The 22,501-nt window shown below is 45.9% G+C and overlaps 1 protein-coding gene across 1 annotated transcript in view; it reads right to left on the reverse strand.

Moving 5' to 3' along the window:
* The window catches only part of TCFL5 (transcription factor like 5), a 451,726-nt gene that overhangs the window by 385,770 nt on the left and 43,455 nt on the right, over nt 1-22,501 (reverse strand). The gene's annotated exons all lie outside the window — the stretch shown is intronic.

Consider the following 22,501-nt stretch of genomic DNA (forward strand, 5'->3'; position numbering starts at 1 on the left):
GTCCTGGCTAGGACGGATCGCGGCGGTTAAGATGACGGTCTTGCCCCAGATATTATATCTTTTTCGTGCCCTCCCTCTCCAGCCTCCAGTGGGCTGGATTCGACAAACGCAGGCCGACATCTCTCGCTTTGTTTGGCAAGGCCGCAAGCCGTGGATGAAGAGGGTCCTCTCCACGCTTGCCCCGGAAGCAGGAGGCCTCGGCATTCCGGACCTCCGTAAGTACTTTCAGGCGGCGCAGCTACGATACCTTGTAGAGTGGAGCAGGTGGGAGTCCGACAAGCACTGGCTATTTCAGGACCAGGCGGTGGCAGGCCGCACTCTACAGGAGGTTCCATTCTTACGCCGTGCTCATCGTCCCCCCAACCTATACGCTTCTCTCGTTACGCGGGTCCCCTTGAGGGTGTGGGACGCAGTTTGCGAGGCTCGGGGCCTTTCCTCTTTCCCTTCACCGTTTACACCCATAGTGGGTAATCCTGACTTCTCCCCAGGGATGGAGCCGGGCGCTTTCTCCCATTGGAGAACAGCGGCCTGCAGGGCGCTCTTCCAGGTCTACGGGCCTGACGGCGTGGTTCCCTTTCAGCAGCTGCGGCAAGAATTCGGCCTGACGGAGTTAGATAGGCTACGTTACATGCAGGTCCGGCATTGGGCCCTCCAGCCCCAGGTGCGGGACACCGCCGACCGTCAAATTACACCGTATGAGCAGTGGCTGGTGACCCGAACCTCCGATGCCAAATTGATTACTGATCTTTACAAGCATCTACAACCCCCACCGTTCCACTATTATAACCCGGGGAGGGAACGTTGGCACAGGGAGCTGGGCAGAACACTTAGCCACAAGGAATGGGACCAGATCGCACACCGGGCACGACACTCTGCGTACCATACCGGCCTCACTGAGACGTTTACCAAAGTGTCCACGTACTGGTACTACACCCCAGAGAGATTTTGTGAGATGCATAGGCACACTGACAGGGGGTGCTGGAGAGGTTGCGGACAGGTGGGGACCCTCTCACATATTCTTTGGGATTGTCCCTTGCTGGCCGCCTATTGGAAGGAGGTTCTGGATGAGGTGGATAAACCCTTTGAAATCGAGCTCCCGCGCTTCCCGGCGTATGTCTTGCTGGGCCTCCCTAATGGCCTGATGTACCCACTGAAATCCCGCAGGGGTAGGCAGATCGCAATCGCATTGGGGTCTGCGGTCCAGAATATCCTTATCCATTGGCGCACCACCACTGTCCCCTCCATTACGGGTTGGTTACATAGACTCTGGCATGTGTTGGGGATGGAGAAGCTGTCGCTCACAGTGGCGGGGGAGATTGACCAATTTGAGGAGCTGTGGCAACCCTTCCTCGCGCTGCTAACCACCGAGTTCAGGGAGCTCACCTGCCCGAGGTACCTCAGACTTCTGAGGCTGACGCCGCCGGTGACTCCGGCAGAGTAGGATAATTTGGGGGCGGGTTCTTGGGGGGGCGGGGGTGCGGCTTAGGGGCGGGCAGTATTGGTAGTGGGCCATTGGACGGGGGGTTGGGGGGAGTTGGGGAGTGGTTTCCTTTTTCTTGGGGCAGGGGTTCCGGGAGGGGTTGGGTTGTGCTTTTCTGGGTTATTCTCTTTGCTTTTTCTGTTTGGATTTGGGATGCTGGATATGCTCAGAATAGAGATACATGTTGCTTTTTATCCTCTCATCTGCCAATGCTTCTCCTCTGGACTACGAACTGTTTCTTGACAACGCTCCTGATATTGCGCTTCTTTTCTCTAATGTATTGTATGTAACCCTGACCTCCTGCTCCCCTTCCCCGTATTCTTTTGTCTTAATAAAAATGCTTTAAACCTAAAAGAGTAGAGATTGAGCAGAGCTAAAAGGAGACTCCCTAAGCACAACGTGCGGTAGAAAATCTGAAGCTCTGTGGTTCCTTCAGGAGGGTTCTATAGGTTGAGGCTCTTCGGATTGGCTGAGGCTTAGTTTGGTCTCTTTTACAAAAAGAGGCGGATATGCTACAAAAGGGAATGAGGCCTAGGCCTTTTTCTTTCTCTTTTGTACCTACTGCTGTTATTTTTGTTACCGGGACTCCCATTCCGACGACAGGGAATGATACAAAAGCATGGGAATCTATGAAAGTTCCAATACTGGCCCAAAGGTATTTAGAAGTACTCGGGTACAGTCCAACATCAGGCAGTTTCCCAGGGATAATGGCCATCAGTCTATCCAGTAGGTGAATAAACAATTAATTAGCAGTAATTAAGGCTCTTGAGTGTTGGTGTCCTCTGCAGAAATAATGAATATCAGTAACAGCATTTATATTACCATGAGTGCAGCACAGGACCTATAGCCCAAACACCATATAATGTGACACACACCTCTGCCAATGAGATGCAGAGGCTCTGACAAATGAAAACCTTTGGGGAAACAGTGAATAAGTGGTTGAGTGCTCTGGTGCAGGCTAGTTGTTTATCCAACATCAACTTAGATGCTATCATTTGTACTATGCAATAAAATGTGTTGGAAGCACCCTACAATTATCTGTTAACTTAGTAATGAAGTCCCACATGCAGATCCTTTGAAGTATAACTGCAATTGCATTCATACATTGCTGGTAAAACAGTTTATCAATTAAATATTTTCAGACAACATGTGTTTGACAGAAGTAGCTACTTTATAAAGGCTCTAACAAAGTTGTTCAAAACCAAGAAAGTATTTATGTCAATATCAACACATCATTCCAAAGAACATGTAAAATCATCAACTTAAACCCAATTGGCAAGCAAATTTATTAGTCAAACTTTATCCGTGTTAATCATATTGAAAATATTTTATTGTCAATGTCCTTTGTTATTTAGACTAATTAATTAAACGCAACAAGGCCAAGAAAGCAAGAAGTTTATTGCATTCTTCAAATGTGTTTGACATTCCTGGTATTTGTTATGCCACACTTGAAGTACAGGGCAGTTTCAAATTGGAACCTCAGTCTAATGTCAGTATCAATTAGTATATGCTCAATGAAACAAAAGTATTATCCTTTCCAATAGAATTTTTTTTACAAAGTCAGGAACAGTGTTACCCAGTATAACAGAAAAAGTAGACGAATTAATCATAAAAGTATCATTCTAGTTTTCTAGGAAGTCTCTTGTTTTTTCTTGTAGAATAGGTTGCTGAAAACAATAAGTAAGCATAACATTTACAATGAGCTTAATACATAAATGTTCACAGTCAAAGCTAAGATATTATATAATCAAAATTATATATCATTGTTTAACTGTACTAATTTTCCTTATTAACGATCTATTAGCAATATCCCCGAATAGAGTTCGGAAACATAATTACTAACTACTTTGCTGATGATTACATTTCTCATAGGCAAGGTTGGGCTGGGAACCCAAAGCAGCCCTGGCAATTTTGTCAAACCAGCTCCCTGGGTGGCACAGGGTGTAAGTGTGAAGCACTGCTGCTTTTGTTTCTCGGGCCGATATTGCAGCACTGCTGCAGAACCGGCCCCTGTAGCAAAACCAGCCTCCCACAGCTGTAAAACCGGCACCTACCCTTACAGCCTCCTGGGGAAATGCCTGATGTCGCTACAGCCAGTCCGGCCCTGCTCATAGGTATATTACTGAGTGTTTTCAATGAAAAACCCATGCTCTGAACCGACGAATATAAACTATGATTGTGTTTCAATACTATGATGCATTTTCAATCTTGAGTGAACCACTACAAAGGTTTTTTTTTTACAAGCAATCGCCAATAATATTGATCGGCAATTGTTAGCAAATATACAATACAAGCCCAAGATGCCATTTTGTTTTACTAGTTATAGAAAGAGGAAAATATTTAGTTTTTGGTTCGACCAGAAAATTGTGTCCCATATACTTGTAGTTCAAAACTACTTACCAATGCTTTTTAGAAGCACATTAAGTTAATAGCTTCAATCTTAAATCATACATAGTTTACTCTATTGTATGCTTAGCTACATTTACTAATGGCCATACACATTTTTTCTAACTTTAGCATGTACATCAATATATATATATATATTTTTACAGAATACTTTATTATCAAAAGTCAAGTACCTGGTGTTTATCCGGACATCCACCGACCACGTTGCAAGCTTTAAAACTATATTATTGTCAAAAACACTATGATGGATCACATCTCAAACAATGTCAGTTACACTGCAGGGTTGTGGAATTCCTATAGCCCGACTCCCAGGACATATTGTTTGGGGTCAAGGGCAACAGGTTTTAATGTGTATTTTGTCCTTGGGACAAGTAGGCCCAACGCCCTGTAGCACAAACTCTTTGGCTCCCAGTTTGCAGTACCACATTAAAGGTCAGAGAAGGGCACTGCCTGTAGTTAAGTTAATATTTGTTATGTTATGTTATGTTAAAAAGTTTATACCGCGCACGTACACCGAGACGGTTTCTTGGCGCTCATAACAGACATAGCTAGCCAGGGCAGGAGGTATTACTCAAAGGCCGCCTTGAAGAGGTAAGTTTTCAGGGTTTTACGGAACAGCTCGTAAGAGGGACAATGGCGAAAGGAGGAAGGGAGGGAGTTCCAGAAAGTAGGGCCTAAAAAAGAGAAACGTAGACCGCCGTGTTTTTTGCGGCGGTTCGATGGGATGCATAGAAGATTGTCAGCAGAGGATCGTAGATTGCGAGTTGGGAGGTATCGCTTAAGCTTAGAGGAGATGAACTCAGGGGCGTGATTGTGAAGGGATTTGAATAAGGTGCCTCCGAGTTTGAAGGAGCACCGTTTAGCCACAGGGAGCCAATGAAGGCTCCTCAAAAGGGGGGAAACATGCTGGTGTTTGGGTGGTGAAACACCAGGCGGGCGGCCTGGTTCTGGATTAACTGAAGTTTTTGAAGCTGGTAGACAGGGATCCCCGCATACAAGATATTAGCAAAGTCAACCCTGGAGATGACCAAAGCCAATATAACTAGTATGAGTGCCTCTCTGGTTAGAAATCTACAGATCTTGCGGATCCTGCGCAGCTGGAAAAAGCAGGATGATGTTACTGCTGAGATCTGAGGTTTCATAGATAGATCCTCAGAGATGATCACTCCTAGGCTTTTCACAGAGCTGACCGGGCGAGGAGGGGAGCCAAGAGAAGGGGGCCAGTAGTTGTTATCCCATGGATTGGTAGGGCCACCCACCAGAACAAGTTCCGTTTTAGACGGATTCAACTTGAGCTGGCTGTGAGCCATCCAGTCAGAGATGAGTAACATTGTGGTTTGGATGTTAAGGCGAGAAGAAGGTGAAGTGTCCAGAGGGAAAATCAATTGCAAATCGTCTGCATAATTATATATTGTAGCTGGGGAATGACGAAGGGAAGCCATAAGTGGTTGCATATATAGATTGAAGAGAAGAGGGGAAAGAGCTGAGCCCTGGGGAACACCACAAGTGAGGGGGATAAAAGGAGCAGAGAAGGTGGAGAGGTGGACTGCCTGGGATCGACCTTGCAAGAAGGATCGAACCCAATCAAGGGCGACGCCCCGGATGCCGGCGTTGCTGACACGGTCGATCAAAATGGTATGATCGACCGTGTCAAAAGCCGCCGACAGATCTAACAGTACAAGGGCTTGGGGGATATTATTGTCGGCGCCAGTTCTAAGTGTGTCCATTACTGCCGCAATCACCATCTCTGTGGAATGCAGTGGGCGAAAACCAGCCTGTTGGGGGTCGAGGAAAAAAGAAGTCTCCATAAAGGTACTCAGACACTTGGTTACGTAAGTCTCTAAGATCTTTCCCAAGAAAGGGAGGAGGGAAATAGGTCTATAATTGCTCATCACAAGAGGGTCTGCGCTGGGTTTTTTCAAGATAGGTAGCACTATGGCCTGCTTAAAAGCCTCTGGAACAACTCCTGATGTTAAGGAGGAGTTGAGAAGGGCCAGGGCGGGATCAGGGCAGAGCCTAAAGATTTCTTTGAAAATATGTGGGGGGCAGCAGTCCTTGGGGGAGCCAGAACTGACTTTATGGAGAAGACTGTGAAATTCAGTGATGGAAATGGGAGGGAAAGTATGGAATTTCTGGGGGTTTTCAGAGGGGAGAAGAAATGATTTGGAAGGGGAAGGTGGAGAGATATTGTTTTTAATTGTGGAAATCTTGTCCTGAAAGAAAGCATTGAGCTCATCACACAAGGCCTGGGTGGGAACGGGCGGGAGGGTAATGCGATCGGGGAGGGAGAGCTCATTGACAATCGAAAAGATGTCTTTGGCTTTTGAAGCCGACTCCAGGATTTTACGTGAAAAGTAGGAAGTCTTTGCCTCTAGTATGGAAGATTTATATTTATTTAGTAAGGCCGTAAATTCAGTCTTGAGTACGGGATCGTACTTGTGACGCCAGCGACGTTCAGCCTGGCGGAGGGCTAGTTTGTCAAGTTTCAGCTGGTCAGTAAACCATCGCTGGGCGTCATGGCGGCGTGAGACTTTAATAGTCTTTAGAGGAGCTACAGCGTCGGCAGCTGCCTTCAACCAAAGCTCAAGAGTAGAGGCTTGGTGAGAGACAGATTCAGAAGCTGGTGGAACTGAGGCTGCCAGAAGAGAATGAAGTGTTGTCATATTGGCGTTCTTCCAATTGCGGGCCGTGATGCTAGCAGGGCGCGGAGGGCGGTGAAAACTGGGAAGGTCAACAGAGAAGGAGATAAAGTAGTGGTCTGACCAGGTACAAGGGGTGATCAGTGGAGGCGAGAGGTCGAGGTTGACCAACCAGACCTGGTCAAGTATATGACCCTTGCAGTGGGTAGGAGTAGAGATCAGTTGCTGACAGTTCAAGCTAGTAAGGGTTTCTGAGAACAATTCAGACAGTCGGCTTTCTTGGGGGTCGGTAGGCCAGTAATTAAAATCGCCCAGGATGAGAATTCTGGAATGATTTATAAGAAGCTGGGAGAGAAGTTCCCCAACTGATTGAGCGAAGGACGGCATGTAGGTGGGAGGTCTGTACATGAGAACACAAATGAGGGAGGTAGTAATTGAGCGGAGCTGGATGACGAGGGTTTGGGAGTTGGGGATGGGAGTGCAGTCTAAGATGGAAAAAACGTGTTCTTTGCGGATAATGGCTGCGACTCCACCGCCAGCTTGCCCCCCAGGACGGTTAACATGTAGAATATAGTAGCCGTTGGGAAGAGCGGCTAGAATATCGGGTACAGAATCTTCTGTCAGCCAGGTCTCGGACAAAAAGAGAATGTCAACATTAGTATCGTCTAATAGGCGGTGTATCTCTAGTTGGTGTTTCACCAAGGAGCGCGTATTAAGGTAGAGGATGGTTAGGGTACAGGTGGCAGGTGTAGGAGATGGGAAGTTAGCGGGAACAGGGGAGGGAACAAGTCCGGGCGAGGGAGGGATAACCGTGCAAGGAGAGGTTAAAATCCCACACTCCTGGGCCCTCCTAATGGCCTCAGGGGGCAGAGGAACTGAGTGCTGCAGGGAACATAAGTCCGCTGGCGAGTAACAGAACATTAGGGCAGGGTATGGGGCCGCAGGTCGCGTTCGGCGCGAAGTCGGCGCTCCCGCTGCGCTCGTCCGCTGCGCTTCCGCCATACCGTCATTTTATGTAAATGGGGCGTTAAACCACTAGACCGCTAACCTGTGTAGATTTGTGTGCATATATTAATGCTGTTCAAATTTGTATTTATGGTTCATTAATTTAAAGCCTTTATTATTAGGGTGAACGCTCTAAATAAATGTAAATTCTGACTGCACTACGGACAGTGGTTCCGGTATAAAAATGTATACACAGGTTTCAAAGTTGAGCTATATGAGGCTATGAATAATGCTCCCAGAATGCTCTATGATTAGATGCAAATATTTGCAGAAGCTTGAAAGCAAGATTAATGATTCTTAGCTTTCAATATAAAATGTTCCTAAATGAAAGTAGGGAAAAAAATGTTTTGCTAAACTATTGTCAAATTTCAGGTACCATTTCTTTGCAGCATCATTTAGTAAAGTGTGCTGTTGCATGCTAGTATTTCCCAAAGATATTCATATTGGAAAATCAGAGTAACCAGTATCAATAAGATTATGGAAAACAAAAATAAACAAGCTTTGGCAAAGCCAGGAAGTCTTAAATTGCTGGTCAGTGTTTTCGTTTTAGAAATACATGGCTTGTTTCTGCATTGTTTTTGTAAAACCTTATTGATGTGAGAGCTGTCAGGCCCTCACCATTACAACAAACATTGCCAAAAGCAAAAATAGTTTTTGGTCTCAAAAAGCACACACTGCCAAATTAGTTATTGGCACTGAACAAAACTATGTTGTGTGCCAATATGCTCCTCGTGAAAGAGCAGAATTCTGTCACTCACAGTGAAGCCAGCCAATACACAGAGAGAGAGAGCATTTCAATAAACCCAAAAGGTCATGGTTAAGTCCAGACAAAATTAGGGGCCCAATTATTAAAGAAAGTCTCAAAAGTGCACCCTTGGTATATGTACTTGCATTAAGTTTAGCTATATGGTTTTCGTGAATTCACAAGAATTTACAGAAGTAGGACAAGAAATTGTAGTGCTAGAAAATATTTGTGAACTGCTTTTTAGCATGAGCAATATGTGCATGTGTAGATTTGCTCATGCGAAAACCTGAGTGTTTGCAAGTTAATTTTCTCTCCAACCACTTTATTCCTAACTCTGGAAGAAGGTTTGTGTCTGCCATTATCAGGAGTACATTTCCAACATTTCTCAGTATGGGACAAGATTAGAGAAGGGTTGTTGAAAGCCCTTAAACATGCAGGTTAGTAGGTTTACACAGACTCAAAAGGGCATTCCAACCCTGAAATTATTGCTACTCTCAGATAACTTGAAATGGCACACACACCTGCAAGCATTAAAAATAAGGGCATTGGCGTCGGTCAAAGGCCTGAAAAGATTTAATAATACCTATGGTGAAAGGTCAGATAGGCCGGTCTTAAAAGCCTATCAAGCAATGGTCACCCACAATTTTTGTATGGAGCCGAGGTTCTTTACCTCAGTGGCAAAACCTCCTGGGATAGAGAGGAGGGAAATATATTAAAAAGCTTATTCGCGCTGCCTAAATCATCTATGGTGCAGGCAGCACGACTGGAGCTGGGAATAACTTCCTGGGCTATAACAGCTTGTATGAGCCTTGTACGCTTCTGGCAGTGGTTGGGAGTAGGGGAACTTACTAAAATCTCCCAATGGGCTAAGGAGGAAATTACCATTAGTGAGCTACCCTGGGCAAAAGAGGTGAGAGCTTCAATAAGTAAGGCTTATGGGGTGTTAGATTTGAAGGTATGCTTGCCGCAAGACCCCATAATATTTGGGAAAAAAGAATTAAAGTTTCAAGGGGTCAATATGACCCGTAGCTATGATCGGGACTACCTTGCTCAAAAGTCCTCGGTAGCACACATGAAAGTGGCTTGGGAGAGCAGCCAATACTTCCCCTACGTGGATCGGCTACCCAGCCATAGTCTGAGGCGAGAAGTCTTGAAAATGCGAATTGGTATAAACCCAGGTTATGCGAATAACGGGGTTCGAAACTTAATGATAGGATGTAATGGGAAATGCACTTGCACTTTAGGAACCACCTGTGATATTTTACATATTTTATTAGATTGTACGAGATTTTTAGACTTTCGAAAGGAGTTTTAATGTCCGATTTTAAAAAAATATAAGGTTACGCACAGAATGCAAGCTGCTACTCTTTTGGTGGAAATGGAGAATTTAGATATAGCCTGTGCATTGGGGAAATATATGAATAAAGTTAAGTTGTTCCTCAAATGCGCAGAAGAACACGTATAGTGCAGCCCTTACCACCGAATAAAGGTAGAGATACTAAGGTAAAACAGTAGTAAAAATTGCATTCTGAAGAAGTTATGTAGAGGTAAGATTTTAGCGATTTTAGCAAATAAATGTTATAATACTCCGTTTTAAAAGGAACAAGAGAAGTTAAACTACACGTATCTTGAGGTGTAATTGTGGTTTTAATATTGTCATGTCATGCTGCTGTTATTTCTCTTTGCTGAATATTGTTAGGTTATGCTGCTGTTCTTTCTTTTCACGGAATGTGGAAAATGTACTTTTAAGGTTTTAACAAACCAAATAAAGTTTTGTTTGACTGACTGACTGAAAAACCAACTTTTTTACCGTTTTTATTATTATGATAATTATTTAATCACTTGAAAAGTGCATTGATTGCTTTAAATAGAGTAACATGGCGCTGTTAAACAAAGGATGCAGAAACACACAGAGTTACAGATGTCAGCAGTTAGAATGTGATTATAGACGCTTTGCACCTCTAATTTTAATATGGTCAGACATTGTATGCAGATGGAGGGGCACCCTGTTTCTAGTAACAGGAGACCATAAAAGACCTTGCTGATAACGTATATGCTATTATTGTATGGACAGGCTGCTAATGAAGTTGCTGCAGCTAGCTTGAACCATGATCATATTTTGTTTAGTTTCATTACTTTCCCTGATGGCACATTTTAGATGCTGAATGTTTGTTTTCAGTAAACAAAAGATTGCTGCCAAAATCAATTTGATGAAGGCATTGCTAACTAAAGTTATGTTAGAAAAAGACAGAAAGGGAAAGGTATAATGGAGAATAAATAGATGATAGCAAAAGAATTTAGGTAGCTGGACGAGGTATGGTCGAGGGGACTTTGACCAAAGAAAGCTATTACATTTGGAGAGCTGCATATAAGCTCTCTATTTAAGCTAGGTTACGTTTTAAGACACTTTCCTCAATTCTCCAACAGGTAGCTTCAGGAGCCATGGGTGAGTCGGATCACTCATTAGCAGAGCATCTATGAAAGTCAAATACAACTTGGTTATCATCTACATACATATAAATTGAAACATACAGGGCATAGACTGTAAACACAGTTTGAATAACAAAGGGGAGATCAAAGAGCCACTCACAACTCTCCAAGATAAATGCTTAGCTGCAAAAGTATAAGACCGTAATTTGATTGCATGTGTTATAATGCTCCTCAAAAACTATTTTGGCCAATAAATGGCAAAACCACCAATTTCACATTGAGTCAATCTTTTGATGAGTAGCATGGTCAAATGTGGGAAAAACATACAATACGGACACTGTCCCCATCCCCAATTCTGCAAAGGCCATCAACCATTGAACCAAATAGACTCTGCATCTATCCACTGTCTTAAATTATGCCTGCCAATCAATTCAAAAATACTAATTTCAAAACGCCGTTGCAATTAAGACTTGTCAAACTTCTCCAACAGTACTGATAATAGTTTTAAACTTAGTGTGCACCAAAGTAAGCACTGAATATGTTATTTAAAGCTGTACCCATCTTAACTTTTAGAGTAGCTACTGGACAAATATCAGCAGGCAAGGCTGGCGTCTTAATCTGCTGTAAAAGATCAACACAGCCATCTACTGACAGCTGAATTAAATCAGACAAAGCTGACACGAGGGTTCAGGTTGTCGTTTCAGAGTTACTGCCAACATAAATATTTTTTTGGGGGGGGGGGGGGGGGGGGGGGGTCCAAAAACCTGAATTGAAAAATGTGCCCAGCAAAGTTACAAATTGCACCGTGTCAAATCATCGTGCACGGTTATACAATAAGGTACAGCGAAAGTTACTTCGTACATGTAACACTTAAAATCAATACCGAGGAAAAATATTGCGGAAACGCTGGAACAGTGAAGGTAACCACAGAAAGATGCACCATGAGTAGAGTGGGAGGCTGATGGAGCAGAGGGGAGTGAGAGCGGAAAGGAAGATACTCACTGACCTTCACCAGCAGCCGCCGCAGGCGGAGCGCCAACATAAATATTAATGTTCATAGGGAGCTCGGCTCTGATGTTACTCACTTTTTCAGTAAATGACATTGATAACGTATTTACAATTTCATCAAATGGTATAATGGCATTGCTAGTTGGTGAAAAGATAGCCAAAAAGTGTCAGGTCCGGAAAAAGTCTAGACAGGCATTCTCTAAAGCTATAATTTTCAGTCGAACTAACCTGATCATTCTATTTCCTTATTAGTTTTATACAGATGTGTTTAACAGCTTCCAGAAACGTGTTACGACATTCCATTTTTTAGACGCATTTTTTTCATATGCCACTGCAGCGGATGTCTTCGTCCACTGAGCCACCAGACCCATCATACACACATATCTCTCTCTCTGTCTCCCTCCCCCTCTCTCTTTCTCTCCCTCCCTCTCTATCTTTCTCTACCTCCCTCCCTCTCTCTGTCTCCGTCTCCGTCTCTACCTCTCTCGTCTCCCTCCCTCTCTCGTCTCCCTCCCTCTCGTCTCCCTCCCTCTCGTCTCCCTCCCTCTCTCTAGTCTCCCTCCCTCCGTCTCCCTCCCTCCATCTCCCTCCCTCCGTCTCCCTCCCTCTCTCTCTCTTCCTCCCTCCCTCTGTCTCCCTCCCTCCCTCCCTCTGTCTCCCTCCCTCTGTCTCCCTCCCTCTGTCTCCCTCCCTCCCTCTCTCTCTCTCTCTCTCTCCCTCCCTCCCTCTGTCTCCCTCCCTCCCTCCCTCCGTCTCCCTCCCTCCCTCCCTCCGTCTCCCTCCCTCTCTCTCTCCGTCTCTCTCCGTCTCTCTCGCTCCCCCTGTCTCCCTCTCTCTGGCTCCCTTCCTCTCTCTGGCTCCCTCCCTCTGTCTCCCGCCCTCTCTCTCTCCCTCTCTCTCTCTCTCCCTCACTTTCTCTCTCCCTCGCTCTCTCTCTCCCTCACTCTCTCTCCCTCCCTCTCTCACTCTCCCACCCTCCCTCCCTCACTCTCCCTCCCTCTCTCACTCTCCCACCCTCCCTCCCTCACTCTCCCTCCCTCTCTATTTCTCTCCCTCCCTCTCTCCATCTCCCTCCCTCCCTCTCTTTCTCTCCCTCCCTGTCTCCATCCCTCTTTCTCTCCATTCCTCTTTCTCTCCATCCCTCTTTCTCTCCCTCCCTGTCTCCCTCCCTCTCTGTCTCCCGCCCTCTCTGTCTCCCGCCCTCTCTGTCTCCCGCCCTCTCTGTCTCCCGCCCTCTCGGTCTTCCTCCCTGTCTCGCTCCCTCTCTGCGTCTCGCTCCCTCTCTCCGTCTCGCTCCCTTTCTCTCCGTCTCGCTCCCTTTCTCTCTGTCTCCCTCCCTTTCTCTCGGTCTCCCTCCCTTTCTCTGTCTCCCTCCCTTTCTCTCTCTGTCTCCCTCCCTTTCTCTCTCTGTCTCCCCCCCTTTCTCTCGGTCTCCCCCCCTTTCTCTCGGTCTCCCCCCCTTTCTCTCGGTCTCCCCCCTTTCTCTCGGTCTCCCTCCCTTTCTCTCTGTCTCCCTCTCTCTCTCTCTCTCTCTCTCTCTCTCTCTCTCGGTCTTCCTCTCTCTCTACCTCCTTCTCCCTCTGTCGCCCTCTCTCTCCCTCCCTCCGTCTCCCTCCCTACTTCTGCCTCCGCCTCCCTCCCCTGACTCTCTTCCTTCTTCTCCTTCCCTGACTCTCCCTCTCTCTCCCTCCCCCAACTCTCTCTCCCTCGCCCTCCCCTGACTCTCCCTCCCTCCCCTGACTCTCTCCCTCACCCTGCCCTGGCTCTCCCTCCCTTGCCCTGCCCTGGCTCTCCCTCTCTCCCTCCCTCACCCTCCCCTGACTCTCCCTCCCTCCCTCTGAGGTAATTGGAATTTTTATGGCCAATTGTATCCCCTAACGTAGACCCCTACGGCTCCATGTACGAGTTTCAAGTACATGTAATTTCCCTCCGCAACCGAATTTGAAGACGCAAATACATTTGCGTCCAACGTTAACATGTCCTCTATCAGGTCCACCATGAATGGATCGATAATTCAGTTCCTAAGTATGCCGTGCCACCGTCTTTATGTGGTGCACTTTCACGTTTTTCTGGCTCTGCCGAGCTAGGCCCTGATTTCTGTCTTCAAGCCACTTCTGCCTCTGCCTCTGAAAGCTGCAGTATGGAGATGCATCCCTGACCTCTGCCTTACTTCCTGCCAACCGAGCGGTGCCCGGCTCGGCCTGGTCTGCCTGCCAAAAACAGTATTTTGCCTTCAAGTTATCAGCGTAGCCAGCGCAGCTCCCCGAAAACACATTCCTGTCTAGTGAAATACGAAAACATATCCCCGGCTGCAGAGCAAAGAGCAAGTCTCCCTGTCTCCGTGCAAGTAATTTACAGTTCCCGTTACCATGGTAGGCCCCTGGCTCTGAGCATCTGCACCTAGACACGCATACATTCAGTATAGAATAGCCTCTGCCCAAGAGACCTTTTACTCCAGATTAAACATCCTCCAAATACTAGATATCAGATATGTTTAGGGGCAGGTCGATCTGACATGCCAGACTTCTGTCTCTTCTACAAGTCAGACTCTTAGCTTCCTCCCGTTGCACGTCAATCACACGTCATATTAGCTGCGCGCGCATCCAGGCCATAGGTTTCAGCTGACTCTGCAAGAATTCTCTAAGCATCCACCCACTTATGACACTTTTCTGTGACGTTTCTAGTTCACGTCTCTGTGCACACCCATGTTCACGCCTTTTTGCTACGCACATGTGTTCTTATCATATACATTTCACTTGTCACGCCTACTGTATTCAATGCTATTGTGTCATTTTACTATATATGTCATGTACTGTGAATAAATCGTTGACATCTTTTCCTGCCATCATTGCATACCCGAACCCTTGTATTGATGGACTAGATCTCCATTGACTCGAGTCATTTAGTCATTCTTTATGATTAAAGCCCTTATGACTCAGACACCACGGACTCTGCCTCTCATTTGATTGAGCTATTCTTTTGTAACCTGTCTGAAATTATATGGAAAAATAGTATACGGTAAAACATTTACCACATAATTTGGCGCCCGAATAGGGACCCCTCCCCCACCCCACGCGCCGGCGATGCGTCGCAGGCTCTGCCCCCGACTACAGCTGTGACGGACCCCATGCGCATCTGCAGGATTTCCTGTATCTCCCTCAGGCCTACGGAGGTGACGGAGACTGCGGCCGACATCCACACGAGGCGGTGAGGAGTGCGGAGGATCCCGACCAGAGCCCAGCCGAGAGAGCAGTGTCCGAGGTATCGAGAGGCCCACCAGTAATGTCGAGGCGCATGCGTAGTGCGCGGCAGAAGCAGTGACGTCAGTCCAGTCCAGTCGAGTTTCCGAGGCCTTCCGTTCCGTGCTTCCCGGTGAGTACCGTTGCTGGGGACGCATCTAGACGGGTGCATTGATTTGTGTCCGGTCAAGACGGGTTTGGGTACGCAGACCCGGTCTGCACTGTTTTAGCAGTGTATCTGTACTGTTTAGCAGTGCATCTAGTATTGAATTATCAAGTTATTGTTGTTCGTTTCAAAATGTTTCAATGTGTTTTAATGTCGTGGTATGAGTGATTGTTCGCATTTTTACTGTGTTTATTGTGTATAGTGTCTAGATCGAGGTAGCGATGCCTTTATTCTCTAAACTGAGACAGATAGGAACTAGGAAAGGGATACTTGAGGAAGCTGTTCCCATCCCACCCAGGGACACTCCCGGATATTTTATGTACCACAAGCACGGCTTAGATGCCATATTATTTCTCGACTTGTGGGTGGAATACACTAAAGACTTAGCAGAGAATCAGAGATGGCCCGTTACAGGGACATGGGATGCAGAGTGCATCAGGAGAGTAGAGGAAGCGTTGTGGAAAAAGAAAGCCAGACAGTCACAGAAAGATGCCATTGAATTATGGCGTAAAGAATCACATAGACGGACAGAGAAAGCACTCAGAAAGGCGAGAAAAGTAGAGAGGATTCTGACAAAGCCAAAGAAAAAGAACTACTAGAAGAAGGAGAACGAGTTAGAATGGAACAACACGACAGACAGAGTAATGCCATTATGACAGGACTGTATCCAGTCCTGGCCGAGGGCCTGCCCAAGGCGACCCCGGAAACACCGACAAATCTGCCCCCTCCATTGGTTCCGACTAAATTACGTCACAAGACCGCAGCAGATATTTTCCTTTCATCCTATTTAGACGACGTAGCTCCCGCCTATACCAATGTACCTGCCCATGTACCACCTGCTGACGTTAACCTACCCCATGATCATCAGCCCCCGGGTCCGCAACAGCAGACCCCTCCCGCACCGCTTCCTGCACCCTTACCCGTTGTTCCCCCTGGTATTCAACAACTACATCCACTTAATCCTTTTGGGACTGGCACGGTCCAGGTTCCAACTACGTTACAGCCGATACCGACCCTACAGCCAGGTTATGCCCAAGCCTCCGCCTCAGGAGGTTCTACAGGAGGTTATCGCACCCCGCCCCAGATACATCGAGTGACAATGAGAGAATTCGCAATGTCGCGAACACCTAAAGGTGCCCCGGCCGAACAGCTTAAAGAACAGCTTACAGATTGTAGATATGACACAGTGCCTGGTAAAACAGGACCCATGTTGTTAGCGTCTCTACGTTTAAGACGCGTTACAGATTATTTAATGGTATTACCAGAAATGCCAGACCATTTAGACAATTTGTATCATTTTATTAGAACAGGAGAAAGACAGGAGAGTGTTGGTGAAGCCATGTCACGTCAGAAAGTTGAGAACAAAGGTTTAATTATGAGATTTTTGGTTAATTGTTTGATAAGGGAACAAGATCAGGTAGGCTTTCCACAAGATGAGATGGCTAGATATATCAGATGGAGCCAGAATATTTCGGAGGGTAAAAATGATAAAGAGAGATGTGTACATGCTATGGTTAGAAAGATCCGTAAAGAAATAATAGCAATACATGCCCGTCGAGAATCTGAAGAGCCACTCGAATCAGACGATCAGGACTCCTCGCAGGAGGATGAACCAGAGAATCCAGCAGAAACATCGCAACAGTCAGATAGAAAAATGGTGGCATATGTAGGTAGAGAGAAACTCCCTAGACTGAATCCTCTTGATAGGCCCTTCGATAGGCCCATTCGTTTAGAAAACAAGAAACGTTACCTTTGCCCGATACCAGAGCGATGTACCCTTGAACATATATTCCAAATTACTGACAAAGTACTGAAAGAAAGAGTAGGTTATCACGAACTCAATACCTTACGTGATCAGGAACTAGCCCGGTCCGCAGTACAGTGGGCCGGAGATGACAGCATATATAAAGACGATTCAGTAGTGCAAACATTTTTAAGTCTTACTCCAGAAGAACAGCGACTAGCTGGTATATACATGACCCAACACCTCATTATACAGTACGAAAACCAAGCATCTGATCCAGGTCCGTTATATAGTTTATTGCAAGACTTACTCCTGAGAAGATGGAGAGGTCTAGGTACCGATCTAATTGAAACAATTCTAGAACAACGTCATAAATATAGAACTTTCTTGACTCCACATCTTGTTTCCGTTCCACCCCCAGTCAGGCAGCCATATCACTTTGACAAACAGAATCCTTTATGAGAAGTACATCCAATCCGGAACCCTGATGATACCTTTGCACGTGTGTATGTATACACGCCCATAACTAAAATGGAACTATTGGAAATGAAGAAAATAGTGCCCAGTCATGATAAAGACCCTGCAGGTTTCCACCGTGAAATAAAAGACATGTTACTCATGGGAGATTATACCTATCCTGACATTATGAAAATATTGAAAGTGTTATTGCCAGCCGGTATTTACGAGAAACTCAAAGAAAAAGAATGGGAGGTGGGAGACAAAAAGATTGATTGGGCTGCATTAGAAGCCGAAGAAACGACTCGAACCCCAGGTTTAGGTCTTGGGGAGAAAACTAAAGCATTACCAGGATTGTTAGTACAGGTTTTGCCAAGATTGTTAGCAACTAAAAAGGAGGACTGGGATGCAATCTCAGCTTGCAAACAGAAACCCAACGAAGACACTAGTGATTTTTATTCCCGATTTGAGAAATGTTTTATTATTAATAGTGGCCTGAAAACAAGTAGCGAGTCATACCCACACCTTTTTGTATCCAAATTAGTCGAGAATTCCCTGCCCCAGGTTAAGAACCGTGTACTGAAAGTCGAGAGCACATGGCAAGCTAATTCGCCTTCCCAAATGTTACAAATGTTACAGTATCACCAGAACAGAATTAGAGAGGAACATGATCACGAACAGAGACTTATGAAAGACACGAAAATGAAAGTACTGGTTGCCCAGTCCGTTCCAGCTGACGGTCATAAAAGGGGTACTACACAATCCAATAATTCAAATTCAGCAGCTCCTGTTAAAGGGATATGCAACTATTGTAAACAGCCAGGTCACTATGTAAACGATTGTGCAGTTTTGAAACACAACATAGCCACAGGTAAAACTAAAGAGAGACCGCGTCCTCCTAGACAGGACCAGGTCCAACAACACGTTCCACAGAATGTCCAGCCTATGCAGATCCCACAACAGACCGTAGCGGTACCACAGCCACAACCCATTGCCGCAACACAACATGTCACACAGCAGATGTACCAGTATGGACAATCTGACTACCCCGATTACCAGCAATACACATGAAACAGCCTAGAGAGGGAGGTTGGCTTGCCCCTTATCGAGGTTCCTGTAGATCAGGAAGGCCCTTATGTACACAGTCAGGTATTAGGGAAGGATAGAAAGTTTTTAATTGACACAGGGGCAAGCAGGACAACAATCAGTCACGACGAGGTTCCAGGGGCACCCCTCTCAGGCTCACAGAATGTTTCCCTTGGATTTTCAGGAAAGCCTATTGTTAATGAAGTATCAAAACCAGTTCCCCTTGCAGTTGGTCCATTGTCCCGCACTACAGATTTATTGCTCACGAAATCATGCCCAGAAAACTTACTTGGTATAAGGACCCTGAAGGCTCTAGGAGCTGTAATTTGTTGTTCTCCGGAAGGAGTAAGGTTGTTCCTTCGTGATTTCAAAGGCCATTATGTATTGAGAGATTTTGACCCCAGGTTACAGAATGTTCCTGCACATTTATGGGCAAAAGGCCCCACTGATGTAGGTTGTATGCACATTACTCCATATCGTGTCACACTCAAGCCAGGAGTAGTACTACCACGCATTCGACAATACAAGTTACCACCAGATGCTGTAGTGGCTTTACTGAAAATCATTGACGAGCTCATTGCACAAGGAGTGGTTGTAGAAACCGACTCCAATGTTTGTAATTCCCCTATCATTCCAATTCTTAAACGTACCGATCCAAATGCACCTCCAGTTTATCGATTAGTTATCGATTTACGAGAATTGAATAAATGCATTGTACCACAATATCCCGTGGTCCCAGACATTTCATCCCTATTGACAGCTATTGATTCCGAAGCGACGTTCTTTACTGTAATTGACCTCAAGAACGCCTTCTTTAGTGTTCCTATTGACCCGGAAAGCCAATATCTTTTCGGATTCTGTTTAAGTGGCCGAAGCTTCAAATTTGCACGCGCACCTCAAGGATTCACAGAAAGCCCCAGCATCTACAGCCAAGCATTAAAACGACAACTTGACAGTATTCACATGCCTGCCAACACTGCCCTACTTCAATACGTCGATGATCTATTGATCACCGCCCGTAGTGAACCAGAATGTGAACAAGCATCACTGACAGTTTTACTTTTCCTGGCCGACAAGGGACACAAGGTGTCTCCTTCGAAGCTACAATTCTGTGTTCAGCAAGTGGTGTACCTTGGGCACTTGCTGACCAAGTGGGGTAGGCAGCTGACACCTGAACGAATTCAGTTAATTGCACATCTTCCGCAACCCAAGACACAGAAAGAAGTACGAGCCTTTATTGGACTCACTTCCTATTGCAGACAATGGATTCCACAATATGCATTTCTAGCTAAACCACTCATACAGTTGACAACACAGGAGGCAGCGTCTTCGTCTGTTCTCCCATGGACACAGGAACATACACAAGCTTTTGACGAATTAAAGAAAGCCTTATGGCAAGCACCAGTTTTGGCGACACCATGTTACAGCAAACCTTTTACACTTTTTGTCACAGAACGCGATGGCACAGCGTTGTCGGTTCTCACTCAGTTACAAGCAGACAAACACTGACCGTGTGCTTATTTTTCGAGCACATTGGATCCAGTAGCCCAGGCCTTGCCTGCGTGCTTAAAGTCAGTTGCAGCTACAGCTCTAGCAATCAGACAAAGCGACTCCATTGTATTAGGACATCAATTGACAGTACAAGTTCCACATTCTGTAGAGGTTCTTTTAAACAGAACACAGACTCAACACTTGACTGTAGCACGACTGACAGGTTATGAATTGATGTTATTCCAGCCACACATAGAAATCAGACGCTGTAATACACTGAATCCTGCTACACTTTTACCATCGAGCACCTTAGATCCCACTCCACATGACTGCGTGGAGGTAGTTGACACAGTTACGAAACCCAGACAAGACTTGACAGATGTCGCATTACCCGATCCAGACCTGACACTTTATGTGGATGGTTCATGTTTAAGAACAAGTACAGGAGAATTAGTGGCTGCGTATGCAGTGACCACTGAAACTGATGTCATAGAAACACATCGCATTGACACCCTGTCTGCCCAAGCAGCAGAGCTTATTGCTCTGACCCAAGCCTGTATACGAGCCAAGAACCAGAAAGTAAACATATACACAGATTCACGTTATGCATTCGGAGTTGTTCACGACTTCGGTGTACTCTGGCAAGAAAGAGGTTTCTTGACCTCTCACGGAGCCAAGATACAACATGGCCCCCTCATTCAAGCTCTGTTAGAAGCAATACATTTGCCTACAGCTATAGCTATCATGAAGTGTAAGGCACATACAAAAGTCACAGACAAGATTTCTCAGGGTAACGACTTTGCAGATCGAATAGCGAAACATACAGCACTGACTCATACTCAAACGACTGACATGACCAAGACAGACGTGACTTCACAGACACATTGCATGACAGTCAGGGACCCCACACAAGATGTCATTGACATACAGACACATGCCACTCCAGATGAAATAAAGAAATGGGCTGAACAAGGAGGGGTCCAGACAGACCAAGGATGGATGACGAGGGGAAAGACCACATGGTTTCTCCCCGACTCTATGGTTCAAGTTATCATTAACACAGCACATAGTCCAGCACATTTAGGAGAAAAAGCCATGTTAGACAGTGTACAGAATCTTTGGTTCAACAAGCATTTACAAGCAGCAGCCAAACAGAAAGTGCGTACCTGCATGATCTGTTGTCAGTTCAATCCAGGAAAAGGGATTCCCGTAGAGCAAGGTGGATTCCATCCTCCCGACTATCCTTTTGAAGTCCTCCAGATGGATTATATCCAGATGGACAGATGCCGAGGATTTAAGTATGTCCTCGTAATTGTTTGTGCCCTATCCCGATGGACAGAAGCATATCCCGTCCCAGATTACACTGCCCCGACCACTGCCAGGCAGTTGGTTCGTGAGTTTTTCCCTCGATACGGTTTGCCCCGTGTCGTGTATTCAGATAACGGTCAACCATTCTCATCTGAACTCATGAAGCAGGTCTCTCTTCTATTGGGATACCAGTGGAAGTTTCACTGTGTCCGGCATCCTGAGGCAGCAGGTCTCGTGGAGCGGCACAATCAGACTCTGAAAACTCGCCTTGCAAAAGTGTGTAAAGAGAAGGGAGTAGATTGGATAGTAGCATTACCAGTTGCACTTTTCTATATGAGAATGGTAGCCCACTCTAGGACAGGGCTATCCCCGTATGAGGTGGTCTTCGGTAGACCTCCTAATATGTGGGGGACGCCTCTGCCGCGAAAGATTACTGATGTTGATAGTACTATGTTGACAGATTACCTTGCTTCCTTGATGTCTGCACTACAATCATGTCGTTCACAGGTCGCGGCAGCCTTCCCAGACAACACCGAGGTGAAGCCCCATGAATTGGTTCCAGGCGATGTAGTGGTCGTTCGCAATTTTGACAGATCAAGCCCGTTGGAGCCCCGCTGGAAGGAGCCGAAGATTGTTTTGTTAACAACAAGGACTGCAGTGAAAATCGAGGGGCGGAAGGGGTGGGTGCACTCCAGTCACGTCAAGCGCTTTCATGGACTTCCGCCAAAATCCGAATCCCAGAACTCCCACGTACCAGTGACTGATACCAAACTCCCCCTTCTAGAGAAAACTCCCCAAGAGGAGTATCGCCAGAAACTGAGGTCTAGTAAGTCAGACAGTTTAATTGTTTAAGTCCCCCCCTGGGTGAAGCGGTTAGGCAGTTCTGACAATGTATAAGATAGACCCAAATAGAGAGAGAGATAGTCAGGAGACCAAGAAACGAAAATATTGTAAACGTCTCCGGAGCAGATGCGTCTGCACATTACTATTATGTTTTTTCTGAGTCTTACGATTATTGCTTTAAGTTGGATGCTTTATATATATTTTCATCTTGCACATTTTTCTAATAATACTGCAGAACACACGTTTAGTGCTCTACCCCCTCACGAATTGTCTTATCGACTTGCGCTGCGCAACAATACATTCATTCGTATGTTACACCATTCTCATCAGATCAACAATGTCACTAATTGTTGGATATGTGGCCGACTCCCTCCCTATCAGAACTATAAGGGAGCTCTGCCTCTTTTTCCCTACTCGTTTACACATAATGGTTCCTGTGGTGCCTGGTTTAGTTT

Source organism: Lissotriton vulgaris, chromosome 7 (genome assembly GCF_964263255.1).
Source record: "Lissotriton vulgaris chromosome 7, aLisVul1.2, whole genome shotgun sequence".
Lineage (NCBI taxonomy): Eukaryota > Metazoa > Chordata > Amphibia > Caudata > Salamandridae > Lissotriton > Lissotriton vulgaris.